Genomic DNA, 19,028 nt, shown 5'->3' on the forward strand with positions numbered 1-19,028 from the left:
AACAGGAGTGACCAACAGAAGAAAACATACTCCAATGAGGCACGAAATGAAAAGGTGCAACTGGGTATGCCCAAAGCAGCAGGCCTCAAACCTGTCATGAGACATGTCTAAAAAAAAAAAATAAAAGATAAATTAGCATCCCTAGCATCTTCACCTTCACTTCTCCCCTACTTACCAAAAATGAAAGGAGGGAAGGAGAGAGGATAGGAAGAACATTTTTTCTTTTACAATCATCAAGGAGAACAATCATTTTCATTAGTGTTTTTATACACAAAATCTTTCTCTGCTTGAGACATTAAAAAGAAAATTTTGGTCTGGGCCCTTTTGGTTAGCTTCCTACTTTTCTGGAATACCATTCCAAGGACAATGAATATCCTTTCAAAGCTGAGACCTTATTCTTTTCATCAATTTACAAAACTACCTATTCACTCTACTTTCATGTAAAAGTAATATGCGGCCGGGTGCGGTGGCTCACACCTGTAATCCTGGCACTTTGGGAGGCCGAGGTGGGTGGATTACCTGAGGTCAGGAGTTCGAGACCAGCTTGGCCAACATGGTGAAACCCTGTCTCTACTAAAAATACAAAAATTAGCTGGGCGTGGGGGCGTGCACCTGTAATCCCAGCTACCCAGGAGGCTGAGGCAGGAGAATCTCTGGAACCAGGGAGGAAGAGGCTTCAGTGAGCCGAGATCGCACCACTGCACTCCAGCCTGGGTGATAGGGCAGGACTCTGTCTCAAAAAAAAAAGTAATATGCATTGCTTAGAATAAACATTGTAAACTGAAAGTGAACTGTAAATAAGTTTGCCCTTAAAGGGTCATATCCTCCTTCAAGATAAATGCTATCTTAAGGTACTGGAAAAATTCCACTGCAATCCTGAGGCCTAGGCAAATGGAACCAATGGAAACAATGAAAAATACATAAATGACACCTTTCCCAAAAAGTATTCAGAGAAGGATTACTGCAGCAAGACACACTAATGTTAGTGTAGTTCAGAGTAGGGGGTCCCATAATCAAACATGTTTTTTAACTCCTGCCTCTATAAGCCCCAACTTAAAAATTCCCAAAGCATGGTAGCATATCAAGGGCACTGAGAAGTTGTGCAGTAAATATATTGATTTAACTTCATTTTACTGCAGAGACATTCTTCTCTGCATGGCAAACATTAGCATCCAGTTCAAGGGAACACACTTCAAGGAAAGCTGAACAAATCTCAAGTAACAATAACCAGCTAATACAGAAAAATACACTCACAGTCTTCACTTTATGAAGGAGGAAAAACACACTCAGAGACCTACTTTTAAAAATGTCAGAGGACGATAACAATGATGCCAGTAACCCCTTAGTACAATCTTTCCAGAAAGTTTTTCTAAATTTGAAAATAAATGCAAACAGCTGAGCTTTTTATTCGCACTTTGGTCATTTCCATTGGGGTATTTTAAAATGAGACAATGGGTGTGCCCCTTCACTGACTCCCTCAGTGAGGACACAATGGAACAGAACATCTGCCAGTAACTGATGAGAATCAAGGTGGGGAGAGAGGAAGGGAGGAGAATGCCCTTGGAAAGCCAAGTGCGGGAAGAACAAAAACTCTTGGTGTCTTCCTGTGCTCTGAAGACTAGCCTGCTTCTGGTTAAACCATTTGGGCTCTTGGCTGGCCCCAATCTACCTAAAGCTCCAAAGCTTCCCCCAGTAGAAGTTTTGTTTTTTGCTTATAGACATTTCACTTTTCCTGCAAGTCCTATTAGTTGAGTGACTAAAAAATCTGCAGAGTTTACTTACAGAAGTACTTTTATTGATTAATCCAAAGACAAACTTAAGCTTTTAAATCAGGAAAAAAGGCACATCAAACACAATACACTGAACTTTTAATTAACAACATTGGAAGCATCATTGGGCCCACAGTAATTTAACTCACTTCAAGTCCAATTTAACTTATTTCAAGTCACTAGAAGGAGTGACCCCAGGGAAGGGGCTTTAACTCCAGACCTAGGAGACTCAGATCAACAGCTAACCCCTGCAAAAGTCCATCACAGTCCATTCTCTAGAAGGTCTCCAGAAATGAGAACATCTAGTATTTCCACTAAGGAAAGCAAACAATTTGGAAATTCCCAACCCCCAACTCAAGGGATCTGTGGCAAGATGACTTGTGGAGTTTGGAGTCCATGTTGTTTTCCAAACACCAGTGAAGAAACAAACCTGGAGGATGGAAAATAAACCATGGTACGCCATATAATGCAATGCAACAGTTTACAGCAGTGGAAGGACATTAACCACAGTTTCACACATCAGTGGGGATGAATCTGAAAAAAAATAATGTTGAAAGAAGAAAGCAAGTCCGTGAATAATATATTCAACATGATTCTATTACATAAATTCACCCAAAAGGGCAAAACTAAAAATATATTGCTTGGGGATATATAGTTAAATGCAAAACTTAAAAAAAAAAAGAAAGAAATGATAACCATAAAAATCAGGAAAGTGAAGTTATTTAGAAGGACACTCCTTTGGGTCTACTCTTCTAAAGCATATGGGTTATCTGTTTTTTCAGCAAGATGGAAGGTGGTATGTAGGTATTCATTTCTATTCTTATTCTTTAATTGCACATATTTCTTATTCTTTTTTAATTAAAAAAAATAGAGATGGGGTCTCACTACATTGCCCAGGCTGGTCTCAAACTCCTGGGCTCAAGCAATCCTCTTGCCTCAGCCTCCCAAAGTGCTGGGATTACAGGTGTGAGCCACCACACCCAGCCTGCACATATGTTGTACGTATGTTTTATCACCTTCATATATATTCCACAATTTTAAGAAGTAAGCAAGGCCAGGCATGGTGGTTCACACCTGTAATCACAGCACTTTGGGAGGCTGAGGCAGGTGGATCACTTGAGCTCAGAAGTTCAAGACCAGCCTGGGCAACACGGTGAAACCCTGTCTCTACAAAAAAATTACAAAAATTAGCCAGGCATGGTCGCAGGTGGCTGTATTCCCAGTTACTCGGGAGGCTGAGGCAGGAGAATCGCTTGAGCCACAGAAGTGGAGACTGCAGTGAGCCAAGATTGCGCCACTGTACCCCAGCCTAGGCAATGGGATTGAAACACTGTCGCTAAATAAATAAATAAATAACAATAAAATAAAAATAAAAAGTAAGCAGTGATTCTCTCCAAATATAAAAATTTAAAATTTAAAAATAAAGTAGATGAGTCAGGAGACTTCAATTAGGAGAGATTAATCAACTATGGGAAGGTCAAGAATGCCCCCGGAATTCAGTAAGTCTTCACAATTAAAACAGGAAATTCCATTACATCTTCCCTGTTCCAAAGACCTGGAGGCTGCCAGGCATGAATCCCTGGGTTTGGTTTTTTTTTTTTTTTTTTTTTTTTTTTGGTGGTTGGTAGCTTAGTTTTCTTCATGTTTGCAGAAAGATAATATATGGTTATTGGGGTGACCCTCTCTCTTCACAATTACTGCACTAAGAAACACAAATTTTCAAATGACACTTAAGATAAATGAGAAGGGACAGTAAAAAGGGAGCAGACCAAAACCTTTCACGAGCTACATGCCAAGAATCACATAAAAGCTTTTTAGCCATTTCTCAATTTCCTCTAAGTCTTCAATCACCTTTTCACCAGTGTCTGAGCTAAGAATACACTAGACATCTTCATTTCTTATCTCAGATGTCAGTGAGAGCACAACTCTTAAAAACCTTTCCCTAAGATTCAACCAGCTTAGCAGCCCAGGAGAATAATAACCAGTATTTACACGATAAGCCCTCTCAGGTCAGGCCCAGTCCTCAATCCTGTTGTATCTTCAGCACCCACTTCAATATCCAACATGTGGAAGAGCTAAAAAATCTTTTACTTTAAGATATGACTCTCATATAACATGTTCACAGGTTAAAAATACATATGTACATGACTCTAGAATTTTAAAATTATTTTTAAAACTTTTAAAAAATTATCAGGATTACTGAATAAATGTATGTTAAAACTGTGAGATATCTGAGCAGAGATGATATTTCTAAGCATGTATTTCAGAAACCATTCGTTCACGTGCTCAAAAAAGCCACTTACATAGGTTCCAGCAGGACCCACACTTCATCTGCAATATTTTCCTGACACTAATTACAATACTAGTTAGAGCTGGTGACAATAGACATTTTAGGGATTTTTCTGAACAATCTCTAGTCGTGGACTTGAAATAAGTTAAATTGCTATGGGCCCAATGATACTTTCAATGTTGTTACTTAAAAGTTCAATGTATTAGTGTGTTTGATGTCCCTTTTTTTCTGATGTAAAAGCTTCTCTTTGAATTAATCAATAAAAGAGCTTCTATAAGTAAACTGCAGATTTTTTAGTCACTCAACTAATAGGACTCGCAGAAAAAATGAAATGTCTATAAGCAAAAAACAAAACTTCTACTGGGGGAAGCACCTCTTAAAGCTTATATTTATGTTGCACTAAATATTCTTTTTTTGCCCAATTCTTCCTTACAAATGCAGCAGAACAAGGACAAAGAGTTATAGGAAGGACAGCATGATAAGCCGAGAAGTGGATGAGAAGGGGCAAGACAGAGAAAAACGAAACTTAAAAGAAGGCTGCTAAGAAGCAAAGTCTTCCAGATATAGATGGAAACATACTGAGATAATTATTTTTACATTCCATGCACCATGTTTTCTTTTATTAGTGATCATAGCTGGGTATGAAATGAAAACTTAGCTGATTCAGAAGTGACAGCAACAAATTGCTACAACACTTAGGTTAACTGATTTCCCCACACCATATGATGGGTAATATCTAAAAAGACAGGAGACAGATGGATACAGTCCTAAGAAAATTTAGTATCTTTATATACAAGCTTCATATCTGAATCAAATTAAATTCTCTCCTTCCTTAAACACGCTCCCCCAAAAGAGAAAAAATACATCAGCGAATGCTTCCAATGTATCCATCAGATTATCTGGGAGAATAATATCCAAGCGGAGGGAAAGACAAGTGCAGAAACACTGAGGCAAGCGCAGGCCTGGAGACGAAGATGTTAGGAAATAGTCTTCTTTGGGATGTATTCTAAAGTTAGAGCGAAGAGATTTGCTGATGAGTTGATTTGAGGTGTGCAGGTGAGAGAGGAATCGTTGAGAACAAAGTTTTTCGCTTGAGTGGGAGGAAGAATAGGGTTGCCTTTTACTGAAATGAGAGGCTGTGGGAAGAGCTGATTTGGTGGAAGAAATGAGGAATTTGGTTTCAAACATGCTAACTTTGAGATGCTTATTAGACATCTAAATGAGGAAGGCAACATGAGGTCAAAATAAAGATGACACTTCAAGCTATGGACCTGCGTGAGATTATTCACTGTCTTGTGGGGAGTAAATACACATGGTTTCTCCATCATCACTTTGAAGGCACAAATCTAGTAGACAACTCACAAGAGAAAGCAAAAGATTTCCTGGACACTTTACTGGGAGAGAACATAAACAACAGTCCGTGGGCAGGAGCTGATAATCAACAGTATGTGCTTCAATGTATGTGCACTGCATTTAAACAAAGTTCATCACCTCAACACTTAATAAACATGTCTAATTAGCAGCAGTTATTCCGTGAGAATTGGGGGGCTACCAGAGTAATGACGAAGGCAAACAGTGTTATCTGTTGGAAGGGTTTTTCAGGAGTAAGGACACTAAAATGTCAGTTAGCTCTGGAAATTAGTTATTAATGAAGAGGATACTTGGCTAGGAGAGCAGCAAATAAGAAGGAAAATTTAGTTAGCAGTACAAATAGCTACAATTACTAAATATGTCACTTACTACTAACCTGCCCCTAACCCAAATCTTAAAGAGAATCTGCTGTGCCCACAGCACCAGAAGAGACAGCTGGGTCTATGATGCTCTTATGTAAAATGCTCATCTTATAATGAAGATGTCAGAACCAGACATATAATTAAAGTAGTCATCATGTCCATGGTCCTACTAATTCTGAAAAGAAATGCATTGCTTATCTTGTATTAATATATAGAGTGACCAACATTCAGTTCTTGTAAACTTCCACAAATTCCTAAATTTATCTGTCTCCTGGTGCATTTCTTTATTTTTTTGAGACAGAGTCTCACTCTGTCACCCAGACTGGAATGCAGTGGCATAATCTTGGCTCACTGCAACCTTCTGCCTCCTGGGCTCAAGTGATTCTCGTGCCTCAGCCTCCCGAGTAGCTGGGATAACAGGCACGCACTACCATGCCCGGCTAATTTTTGTATTTTTAGTAGAGATGGGGTTTCGCCATGTTGGCCAGGCTGGTCTTGAACTCCGGCCTCAAGTGATCTGCCTGCCTCGGCCTCCCAAAGTGCTGGTATTACAGGTGTGAGCCACCATGCCTGGCCCCTGGTACATTTCTTTAAAACACATGTAGGAGGTTTTTCTGATTTTTAGAACAAAGTTTCACCAGCTGCTTCTTGGCTAGAAGGCATCCCCAATTATACACTCACTGGAAAAGCATCGGACTAGTAAGAAGGAGATTGAAATTTTCTTTGATGTAAAAATTACTTATAATCTCAGAGTGTAATAAGTGGAGAATGTTTAAGTATATTAGGATATATTCAGATGATAAACAACTTGTAGCTAATATCTGAAAGTAGTTCCTTAAAATGTAATCAGAATCCAACAATTCCACTTCTGGGAATATACCCAAAAGACGAGAAAGCAGGGACTGGGCGCGGTGGCTCATACCTGTAATCTCGGCACTTTGGGAGGTCAAGGCAGGCAGATCACTTCAGGTCAGGAGTTCGAGACCAGCTGGGCCAACATGGTGAAACCTCATCTCTACTAAAAATACAAAAATTAGCCAGGTGTGGTGGCGCATGTGACTGCAGTCCCAGCTACTCAGGGGGCTGAGGTGCAAGATTGCTTGAACCCAGGAGACAGGGGTTGCAGTGAGCTGAGATCACACCATGCCCTCCAGCCTGGGCAACAGAGCAAGACTCTGTCTCAAAAAAAAAAAAAAAAAAAAAAAAAGTGAATGCAGAAACTTGAACAGATAAAAAGTGAATGCAGGAACTTGAACAGATATTTGCATACCAATATTCATAGCAGGATTACTGACAACAGTCAAAAGGTAGAAGCAACCCAAGTGTCCATCAGTGGATAAATGAATAAACAAAATGGGGTATATACTACAATGGAATATTATTCAGCCATAAATAGGAAGGGAAGTCTGATACATGCTACAACATGGATGAACATTATGCTAAGTGAAATAAGGCAGACACAAAAGGATAAACACTGTATGATTCTACTTACATGAGGTACCCAGAGTACTTAAATTCACAGAGACAGAAAGTAGAAGAGTGGTTCCCAGGGGCTTGGTTGGGGGTGGGGGGGTGGAAAATAAGGAGTTATTTAATGGGTATAGACTTTCTGTTTGGGATGATGAAGAAGTTCTGAAAATGAATAGTGGTGATGGCTACATAACACTGTCAATGTATTTGATACCACTGAATTGTACACTTTTAAATGGCTAAAATTATCAATTTTATGTATATTTTGCCACAATAAAAATATGAATCAGAGTACAATTAATTTCCCACCTCCATAACTGCTAGGTACTGAGACACAGTAAAAGAGTGAGATTTCTCTCAAAGGCAACAGGATGGTGAGGATATGGGAGGCTGGTCCAGGCAAGAAGACTTTTGGAATAAACAAGCAACTTCCACCTGGCAGGCTTCTCAGCGTGAGCCCATGCAGCACCAGAGCAGCACCCCCTACACTCAGAGGCTGGCACCAGCAGACAGCAACAACACCCTGACCACTCACAGTCATCAGCCAGCTGATATGTGAAAGACAGGCTTCAGCAAAAGAAAGGCAGTCTAGAATCTTTCTGTCCTGTATACTGTGCAAAATCACACAGGCTGCGAGAAAATGCAATATATGAAAGCTGAAGACCTCCTGCAGAAATTTAGGTATCTACTTCTCAGGCTGGTTTAAGTATGGAAAAATAAACTGAAGTCTGTGAAGCTAGTCACCTGGGCCAACTCATCTCATCTTCATCAGACTTTGCACGGTACGGTTTCATGAACCAGAATGACTACCCCTCATGTGCATGCTTCTCTATAGCGCAGGTATTTTGTGTGAACATATTTTTGGGGTTTATTTTCTAAAATGTTCAAAATACTTCAAACCTGTCTCACATGAAGTTCAAGGAAACCTTTCCACACCAGTTGGAATCAGTAACATGAAAGAATCGAGACACTCTCAGAGCCCTAAGGTGGTGGTGTCAGTGGATCCAGACAGCTACAGAACCTCGGAATACCAGGTGCTAGCCACATCAGAGGCCACCACCAAAGGGCAGAGGAGCCACAATGGATTCTACTTCATTGACCAAAGTGCTGCAAAGGGATTAAGGGAAAAGGAAATCCGGAGTTTACTTTATTCTGCTGTATCTATTATGCTACAAGGAGACTACAAAGCAGTCAAATACCTCACTATAAATACCTTCTCTTTGCTGCTCTGTATCATGCTGTCCAAGATAGTTTACCATTACAACACCACAAAGTAAGAAACTGTATTTCCCTGCTTCGAGTAAGGTCACATGTGTTAAATGTCATCAGAACATAACCATCCAAAAAATTATGATGGTTAAAAAGATGTTCACAAAAAACACAAAATAGAGGTCACATAAAGTCCTAAACTTCAACTTCAGAATACCTTTGGTCACATGAATCATTTAAATGTGAACTTAGAAAGAAAGACTGGTACATAATGGAAATGTATATTTCCATTATATAATGGAAAGGTATATTTCCATTATATAATGGAAAGAATTTAATGTAAGATCACAGACACTATAAATAACCTAAAAGCTAAACACAAGATTACAAACAATTTGATCATGTGAGCATTCCAGAATGAGCTCATGCCACAGCAATAACTCAAAAGAAAAGAATTTCTCAAAAAAAAAAAAAAAAAACAAAGGAGCTCTTTGAGAAAAAGGTACAGGATTCTCACAATTTGTTAAATCATTACCTGCTTTGTAAAGTATATTTTAGGCTAAAAACGAAATTCTTATCACCTGGTTTTACCTATCTGTGTGTGTCAGAGAGACAGAGAGAGAGGGACAGGGTGGGGGGCGCATAAGGAGGGCAGGGTCTCACTCTGTCACCAAGGCTAGGCTAGAATGCAGTGGCGCCATCATAGCTCACTGCGGCTTTGAATTTCTGGGCTCAAACAATGCTCTAGCCTCAGTCTCCCAAACAGCTAGGACTAGAGGTGTGTGCAGCACTCTCAACTATTTTTTTTTTTTTTTTTTTTTTTGAGACGGAGTCTCGCTCTGTCGCCCAGGCTGGAGTGCAGCGGTGCGATCTCGGCTCACTGCAAGCTCCGCCTCCCGGGTTCACGCCATTCTCCTGCCTCAGCCTCCCAAGTAGCTGGGACTACAGGCGCCCACCACCACGCCCGGCTAATTTTTTGTATTTTTAGTAGAGACGGGGTTTCACCGTGTTAGCCAGCATGGTCTCGACCTCCTGACCTCGTGATCCGCCCACCTCCGCCTCCCAAAGTGCTGGGATTACAGGCGTGAGCCATCGCGCCCGGCTGCACTCTCAACTATTTTTGGTGGGAGGGAAGACAGGGTCTCACTGTGTTGCCCAGGCTGATCTCAAACCCGACCTCAAGTGATTCTCCTGCCTCAGCCTCCCAAAGTGTTGGGGTTATAGGCGTAAGCCACCACACCTGGCCTGATTTTAACTTTTTGACCCCCTCCTCTAGCAGGAATGAGGCACTACATGCAAATACATTAGCCAGCCTTCATGATGGCACTAATCCCACAACCAGACAACAGTCAACGGCACAGTTGAGAGACAGCTGACAAGAAGGGCAACTGTTACACAAGACTCACTGAACCTTAAAGTCAAACAAACAGGACTAAAAACGGGGCTACAGTTTGCCTGCAATGCTTAAAAAGATACCATTTGTGAGGTGTATTATCCTTTTGCTCTCTGAAGGATAAAAGGACTTAACAGGTGACAAAACTTGGCCAAGTGCTACGGAAACTAGAAAGGAGAACAAAATTACCCCTTTCCTGGAAAAAAAAAAAAAAAAAAGCACAATTTATTTTGAAACTTTCATCAGTATACATTAAACCATTTGGGAGTATTTACTTCGGAAGGAGATGAAAGAAGTATCAGCTTAGCTGGCATTGTGAAGCACCGTGAGAATGTATAAGGGAGAGCTCACAAATGCCTAATTCCTTAGCTTCCTAATACAGGCAGTGAACAAGAAGTAAATTCCTCAGGTGATAAATCATTTTTTAAAATAACGGATTCATGCATTTCCATAGAGACAGTAATTATTTTAATTTCCTGGAAACAGGGTAATAGGAAAGGAACTTATGCTATCAGGAAAAACACCATTCAGAAGCTATCTTGCATTTGCTAAAGTTGCCTGACCTCAGAGTTCATACAAAGGCTGAGTGGTACTGCCAAATTAGCTGGGCAGGATGGAAGGTAGACTAGAAGAACCTGGATTTGCCAAACTTTGCCATAACCTTCCCTGGGACAGAAAATCCAGGGAGTTAAGTAAGTTTCCACAACAGACCACACGGCTGGGAAAAGAAAAGGGACAGTGGTGATCTCACTCCACTACCCTGGAGTTCAGAGGGTTTTAACACGCTTCTAACAGGCTTTCTCAAGCATTAGTTCACTTGATCACTGTGACAATCCAAACTGTTTACAGACCAATGTTCCCATTTACAGAATAGGGTTTACACAAGGGGTTAAGGAACTTGCCTAGAATTTGACAGACTCAGGCTTAAAAATTGTTCTCTGTATTCTAAGTGTTTTCTCCACTAATCAATATCCAGCAGGTTCATTTTTGATTAACAAAGGGCCTTCCTAAAATATCAATGAAACACGCATATATGCATAATATCCTTGCTGTTCTTTCATGGGAAAACACCACATTCTTAAGGCTTTGTTTTTCATGTGTGATGTTACACACTTATTATTCCTAAAATGTTAAAGGCCAAACTGTGAGAGCTTTCACATAATAAAGTGCTATTTCTAGTGCTAGAGTTTTGTTGTTGGTTGACCAGTTTATTCTAAGGTCACGAGAGCTGGATTATCACTTTAGCCTTGTCTTACTTTGCTACCTTACACAAATTCTTTAGTGTTCTTTCAGATTTTGATGAGATCTTCTTCTTTCAAATGGATATCAAATACAATCTGCACTCATGAAATAGTATTCCATGGAGTCTTAAGAGAAGTGATGTGGCATAAAAGAATCAATTCTAACTAATGGGGCTATTGAGTACCTATTGAACACTTACCATGTGTTTAGCACCATGTACTAAAATAAGAAGTGATAAATGTACCCTAAAAACTCACATGTTGGGAAGGCAAAATAAAAACCAGGGACACAAAATATTGCATTCTTGATGCTTTGTTCTTATTTATTTTTAAACTTTTTCTTAGAAATGGGATCCTGCTATGTTGCCTAGGCTGGTCTCAAACTCCTGGACTCAAGTGATCTTCCTACTTCAGCCTCCCTGGTAAGTGGGACTCCAGGCATGCACCACCTCACCCGGTTCTAAGAAGCTCTGTTGTCATAAACGACAATATTATAAGACTGGACAATAGAAGACAATAAAAACTGTGTGTTCATGACAGTGTGGGTATTAGAGCCTCAGAAAAACTTTTAAATGCGATTTCTTCTGATGATAACGGGAAAAAAATGCAGAAAGTATAAAAGAAAAATAAAGAGCCCCAGTAATCCCATTATCCAGAGATAAGATAACTATTGTTAAACAATAATGGTAAATTTTCCTTCTAGATTTGTTTCTATCCTTCTCTTCCCCACAATGGTTCCCAAACTGTGGTCCCCAGACTAACAGCATCAGCATCACCTGGAAACTCACTGGAAAAGCAAATGCTTGAGCCCCACTGCAGACCTACTGAATAAGAAACTCTAGGGGAAGACATAGCAATCTGTGTTTTAATAAGCCCTCCAGATGACTCCGATGTATGTCAAAGTTTGAGAACCACCGACACATGCTAGACACACACACAGATATACGCACATAACTTTTTCCCTCCCAAATGGGGTTATGGTAGACATACTGTTTAAAATTTTACATCCATATTTGACACCAGGCTTATATTTTGAAAATCACCTAAATATTGCATAAATACTGTATTGTATGCCCGAATGCGTTGTACTTGGGTGAACAACATCACAAAATGCTTCATAGAACAAATGCAATTAAACACCAAGAGTCAGCCAGACTAAAACATTGCTGGCTGAATAAACAAGTCATTTAGTAATGTTGCGACCTTATGAAATCCATTTTAGAAATTCTGCATAGTTGCATAAGGGTTTTAGATCTTCTTTTTAAAAAATAAGGAACATCTGCATTAGCTTCTTGATCCTGTCTGTGAATCTATTTTGGGGTTACTTAGAAACTTGCTTTTGTTTTCCAACATTCTGGCACTGAGCAAACAGTTCCCTGACCCACCAATCTGACACACCGGAACTGTCACCTCAACACCCTTGTATTTGCCTTCTCCACCCCACCACAGCACAGCACTACTGCACAGATTCCAGAAAAGCTATGCAAGCTCCTACAGCTTGTATGCAGGCCAGAGGCCTTGACTCAGACAGCAGAGAGAGGGTTGAAGCGAGGAGGAAGTCTGTGAGAATGGAAAGAAAAAAAAAAAAAAAAACTGGGGTAAGTGGCACCAACATCCCATGGAGATTTTGCTTAATTTGGCCAAATTATTTTTCCAGTTCTGGAATACATCCCTTTCCAAACCTTTGCCAACCCCAAGGAAATCACAACAGAGTAAAGCGGAGGAAAAAGTCAAGCTTTTCATTTGCTCAAGGTCACCCAAAAAGCTTAATTAGAAAAAAAAATTAATTCACAGTAAGATAAGAATATCTAAAGTGTATCATTGTTTCTTTACAAGAAAAGAAAGGTTCTGTGACCTTGGCCATGTCCTTGAACCTTCCTGGGCCCCAGTTTCTCTTCCATTAAGAATGACAAGAATGGCTGGAGAACATGAATTTAAGAGTTGTCAAGTGATGGGAACAAAGGAAACCCAAGAAAGTGCAAGTATAATATGATTTTACAGCACCTATAAAAGACGTACTGGTTGACAATCTCTCCTCTTAACCAAGAAAGAGTGCACTCCAACTGCATCTTTCTTTGTTAGAAATCTCCTGAGCAGAGGCAGACACAGCATACCAGGCACACGAAGGGCACTGCAGAGGAGTGGTTTACCTGCAGACTGGAGCCAGAATGCCTGGGCCTGAATACCAGTTTCACTACTTACTAGCTAGGTGACTTGAGCAAATTACTTAATCCCACTGGGCCTTGGTTTCCTCATTAAGGCAATGGGATTAATCAGGCTTTGTAAGGATTAAATGATTATGTAAAGCACTTAAAAATAATTTCTCATCTATATAAGTATTAGCTATTATTATTATCAATAACATTATTAGGAATACTGAAGATCCTACTCAAAAGATAGAAAGTAAGAGGTGGTTAAGGTTTGGAAACATCATTGAAATGTAACATACGTGCCAGAAAACAAGAAATCTGTACCTATAATACATGACATGGGACCATCAAAAGGGCAGACTCAAGAGTCAGAGTTGAGTAAGCATGCTACTCCCAAATCCAAGCAGAGACTACCAACCACACTGTGTATTACAGATGTATCCTTCAAAGGGCGACCTTTAACATCAAAGGCAAAGTAGCTCAGAGGAAAGACTCAAGGTTTAAAGGTCAGAAGAGGACCTGGATTCAAATCCTAGCACTTCTACGTCTGAGCTACGTGACTTCCGTTAAGTTACTTAAACTCTGAAATTTATGGCCTGGATTTCATAAAATACTTTCCCCTACCCTAGAAGACTGTTATAAACCTGGCACAGGAACAAACAATCAATAAATGTTAATTATAACAGATCAGTCTTAAAGAGAAGGTAACACTTCAAATAAAAGAGCTCCAGTTAAAGTACAATGGCTGCTGAAAGAGGACAAATAGCCCATCATCTAACCTTTTTCTATTTTGTTACAAGAAGGAGAGGGCATGTACAGATGGCCAGGTACCTGGAGGGTGACAGCAGCCTATTTTAGGGAGAAACGACCTACAGGATGGCTAGAGGTACTGACTGGACCAAGGTCAAAACACAGAATTCACAGCTTTGCTCAGGGGCTATCCTCCTTTTAAACAAAAGCTGTGCAATGAAATATTTTTTGTCTTTGGGTTGCAAAAATTGCTTTGTTTATTCTGTTTTAAAGTTGGAGGGTTTTCTTCTCACTGTTTTAATTACAGACATTGTTTGTTTTTTTTTTTAATATGGTGTTTTATTATGTTGCCAAGACTGGAGTGCGGTGGCTATACACACACATGATCATAGTGCACTGGGGCCTCTAACTCCTTGCCTCAAGGGATCCTCCAGCCTCAGCCCTCTGAATAGCTGAAGGGACTATACACAATCAGGCCTGTCTGTTACTTTTTAAACTGACCATTCACCTGTATTAATAATAGCAATTTAATAATATCAGAATCCATTTGCAGAGATCAAAATTAATGAAGCTATCCCTACCTTTAACAACTAGAAAATAAAATACAGAATGTACCTTTTCTCATGAAGGCTTTCCCCACACACAATTTAGTTGCCCTTCTTACTATGAAGTAATGTGACATAATTAAGAGTTTCACTCATGGATTGTCATTTTATTTGATTCTGTAAAAAAAAATCTCATTTATTAAGGCTGTTTTTCCTGTACATACATATACACAACTACTTACAATTAAGAGAGGGAGGGCTCCTGAAAACAACCTCCAATAGGAAACCCTGGTAATACAAGCACAATATGGGTAAACCAATGAGAATTGGCCAGAAAGAGACCTTTTTCAAAAAAACAAAAGAAAGTTGAAAGAGGGAATGAAACTATATTAATTAGGCCACTGCTCTGAAAAGAAAACCATGTTTATAGTGTATTTTATGTGAAAAAGATGAAGAGTTTTGGTTTTGACTCAGAGCAGATACTTCCTGGAATTACTTACAAAAATAAGGGAATAGAAGAAATGTTTTATTTTTCTTAAAATTTTATCAGGTAGCCGGGTGCGGTGGCTCATGCCTGTAATCCCGGCACTTTGGGAGGCTGAGGTGGGTGGACCACTTGAGGCCAGGAGTTCAAGATCAGCCCGGCCAACATAGTGAAACCCTGTCTCTGCTAAAAATACAAAAACTAGCAGGGCGTGGTGGCAGGTATCTGTAATAATCCCAGCTACTCAGAAAGCTGAAGCAGGAGAATCGCCTGAACCTGGGAGGCAGAGGTTGCAGTGAGCCGAGATCATGCCACTGCACTCCAGCCTGGGCGACAGAGCAAGACTCCGTCTCAAAAAAAATAAATAAATAAATAAAATAAATAAAAAATTCAATCAGGTTTTCCAACTTCCTTTTTTACTTTGACATTTTTTTTTTATTAATATGCCCTTTTAATTTGATGACATAGATAATAAATGGTATCCTGTCCCTGGGGGTAATGGGGATAAAAAAAAATAAATAAAAACAACAGAAAGCACTTTCAGTTTTCTTGTGAATTAGAATAACTATTCTCCTGTAAAGCAGATTTTTAAGGAAAGGATAATCAGTGAGATCAATAATTTCAAGAATAGTAAAACCTCACAAATGGCCTGCCAAAAATCCTGCTTCAAGTTCAATAAATGTCTTTAGTATTGCTCTCATATATCACATATAAGGGCACAGCAGGATGAATTGTGATGCAGTCTAAAAGGAAGAGTCTATGAAGCTTTTGGTCCATCCCAAGAAAGCAACATAAACTCATCTACCAATTTCATTGAGAGCCACACAAACAAGCATCATTTGCCAGCTGAAAGAGTCGTACATTTACGCTGTTTCAATAAGATGCGGGTGGAAGGTAATAAACACCGGTTGATATCCTCTTATTTGTAACAACTCTACAGTAGAGACTTTTAATCACCATTTGAAGTTTTTATACCAAATCTTGATTCTGCCCTCTTTTTTCCAGATTAAATTTAGAAAAAAACAAAACAAAACAAAACAATTTGGACAGCCTCACACAGACTGTCTGGTTTTACTGCTGAAAACAACAGGCTGGGTGTGGTAGCTCACACCTGTCATCCCAGCACTTTGGGAGGACAAGGCAGGAGGATCACTTGAGGCCAGGGGTTTGAAACCAGCCTGGGCAAAATAGAGGGATCTCATCTTTACAAAAAAAAAAAAAAGGCCAGGTATGGTGGCACAGATCTGTAGACCCAGTTACTCAGGAGGCTAGAATGGGAGGATCGCTTGAGCCTAGGAGTTTGAGGCTTCAAGGAGCCACGATCACACCACTGCACTCCAGCCTGGGTGACAGAGTGAGACACCATTTCCAAAAACCAACAGCAACAACAATAAACCCTTCAAACAGAAAACATCACTGGATATTTTCCATCATATATTACTTCCCTCCCCCTCTCCCCACTTTAGTTTTCATATTTCAAATAATCAAAAAAGCGTATTTTAAAAAATGGATCTTCTTTTTTGAGACAGGGTCTCACTCTGTCACCCAGGCTGGAGTACAGTGGCGCCATCTCTGCTCATGGCAACTTCCACCTCCCAGGCTCAAGTGATAGATCCTCTCACCTCAGCCTCCTGAGTAGTTGGGACTACAGACGTGCACCACCATGCCCGGCTAATTTTCTAATTTTAGTGGACAGAGGGTTTCACCATGTTGCCCAGGCTGGCCTCGAACTCCTGAGCTCAAGGGATCTGCCTGCCTCAGCCTCCAAAGTGCTGGGATTACAGGTGTGAGCCACTGCAACCAGCCTGATGTTCATTTTTTTAAAAAAAACTAATGCGATTTCTTATTTAAGTACTTTTACTTGAACCAAGTAAAATACATATTCGGCCTAAAGTCTCCAGTATTCTTTTTTTTTTTTTTTTTTTGAGACAGGGTCTCACACTCCGTCATCTAGGCTGGAGTGCAGTGGCCCGATCACAGCTCACTGTAGCCTCAACCTCCTGAGCTCAAGTGATACTCCCGCCTCAGCCTCCCAAGTAGCTGGCACGCACCACCACACCCAGCTAATTTTTTTTTTTTTTTGTAGAGGCAAGGTCTCACTATGTTGCCCAGGCTGGTCTCAAACTCCTGGACTCAAGTGATCCTTCTGTCTTGGCCTCCCAAAGTGCTGGGATTATAGGTGTGGGCCACAGTGTTTTGGTCTTCCAGTATTCTTTGAATAAAGAAAATAATTAACTAAATGGGACGTAAGAAGGAGTAGGAATCAGAATGATCAAACCAACAATTTAGATTTTTTTTAAGTTTATTGATTTCCTGAGACAGGGGGAAAATATTATGTACAGTTCCAAAAGCAACTACTTTAACAAGTTCTGATTCTAAGTATGAGTGAAATATAAACTTCCAATGCAGAAGCAATAGTGTGTTTCTGTGGTTCACTTTTACCTTCAACACAAAGCATTAGAAGAAATGCCTTTCTTCTAATGGGAAATTTCAACTAGTTCCACCTGCCTGCCTAGCTCCCCATCAAAGCCTGGCACAGTGGCTTAATAATCACATTTATCTCAGCCAGCTCCTGGAATGCCTTTCAAACATATCCCTTAGTCCTGCTTTTATCTTATTACAATGCAATGTAACTATGGAAACATAGGATTTCAAGTTATATTTTCTCTTACAGATAAAGAAAGCTGCCTTTTATAACTCAATTCAATCTAAATTGTGTCATTAGGGTCAACTTTTATTTTTTTTTTTTTGAAGAATGGGAAAAAGTAAACATTTAAGTTGAAAAGAATAAAAAGACAAGCATTTTTATAAAATCCAGGACACAGTTTCTTCTAATTACAAAAGGCACCTCTTTCCATCTCTCACACTACTGTCTAATGGCCAGAGGACACTGGCCTTCTTCAGATTCTTAAGTGATCTTTGTGAGGTCAGAGCAGAGGGCCCAGGCTTGTAGCATGCACTTGCAGGTAGGCAAGAAAGAAACCTACACCAGTTGCTTAAGTGCAGACGAGAACGGTTGAACACCATCCCATTCCTAATTAGGAACTTTCAATTCTCCCTACGCTACATGCTCCCAAAGCTAAAAAGCCAAATGAAATATTCCAGCAGGTAGTATTCTAAAATCATAAATACAGAATCCCCAATAATATCATAATAAAAAGACACCGAAGGCCAGGCACCATGGGTCATGCCTGTAATCCCAAAACTTTGGGAGACGGAGGCAGGAGGATCACTTGAGCCCAGAAATTCGAGACCAGCCTGGGCAACATAGGGAAACCCTGTCTCTACAAAAATATTAAAAATTAGCAGGGCATGGTGGCACATCCCTGCGGTCTCAGCTACTTGGGAGGCTGAGGTGGGAGGATCGCTTGAGCCCAGGAGGTAGAGGCTGTGGTGAGCCATGACTGCGCCACTGACTCCAGCCTGGGCAACCAAGCAATACCCTGTCTCCAAAAAAATAAAAATAAAAAGACATTTCAAAATAATACTCTTGTGCTATTTGTCATAAATATGGTCATAAATATGCTATTTGTCATAAATTATGACTCAAAAATGTCATAAAAATTGAGTCACTAATGTAAAATGTGACTCAATTTTCATTAGTAATAACCAAACATATCAGTTTCACAAGGGTCCCTTTACCTTGCAGTGAGGCAGATCCTATATTGATTTATTACTGCAATACCTGAAGCAAGTTCCTTTACACCTGTGCTCCAGGCTTCCCACCACGCTAAGGGCAACAGTAACTTCACTTGTTGGCCCAAAATAAATATTTAATAACAAAAGCTTATTTTTGGCTAGTTGTGTTATTTTCACCATTTACCTGGGGAGAGGGAGGAATACTAAAAGGCCAAAATGGTTCTTTCTCTCTCTCATGAGTGGGAATGGAAATATTTTTTTATTTTCTTATCTGTGCTTTCTATAGCTGTCGTGAATAAACGTCACAATCAGATTTGGAAGAAACAATGTCCTTGGCAAAGAATAATTCCTACTA

General features: G+C 39.9%; 1 protein-coding gene across 8 annotated transcripts in view; it reads right to left on the minus strand.

Annotated features, from left to right (window-relative positions):
- KIF13A (kinesin family member 13A) overlaps positions 1–19,028 on the minus strand; it is a 233,525-nt gene that overhangs the window by 160,055 nt on the left and 54,442 nt on the right. The window lies entirely within an intron of this gene.

This window comes from Pongo abelii, chromosome 5 (assembly GCF_028885655.2).
Source record: "Pongo abelii isolate AG06213 chromosome 5, NHGRI_mPonAbe1-v2.0_pri, whole genome shotgun sequence".
In the NCBI taxonomy this organism is placed as follows: Eukaryota; Metazoa; Chordata; class Mammalia; order Primates; family Hominidae; genus Pongo; species Pongo abelii.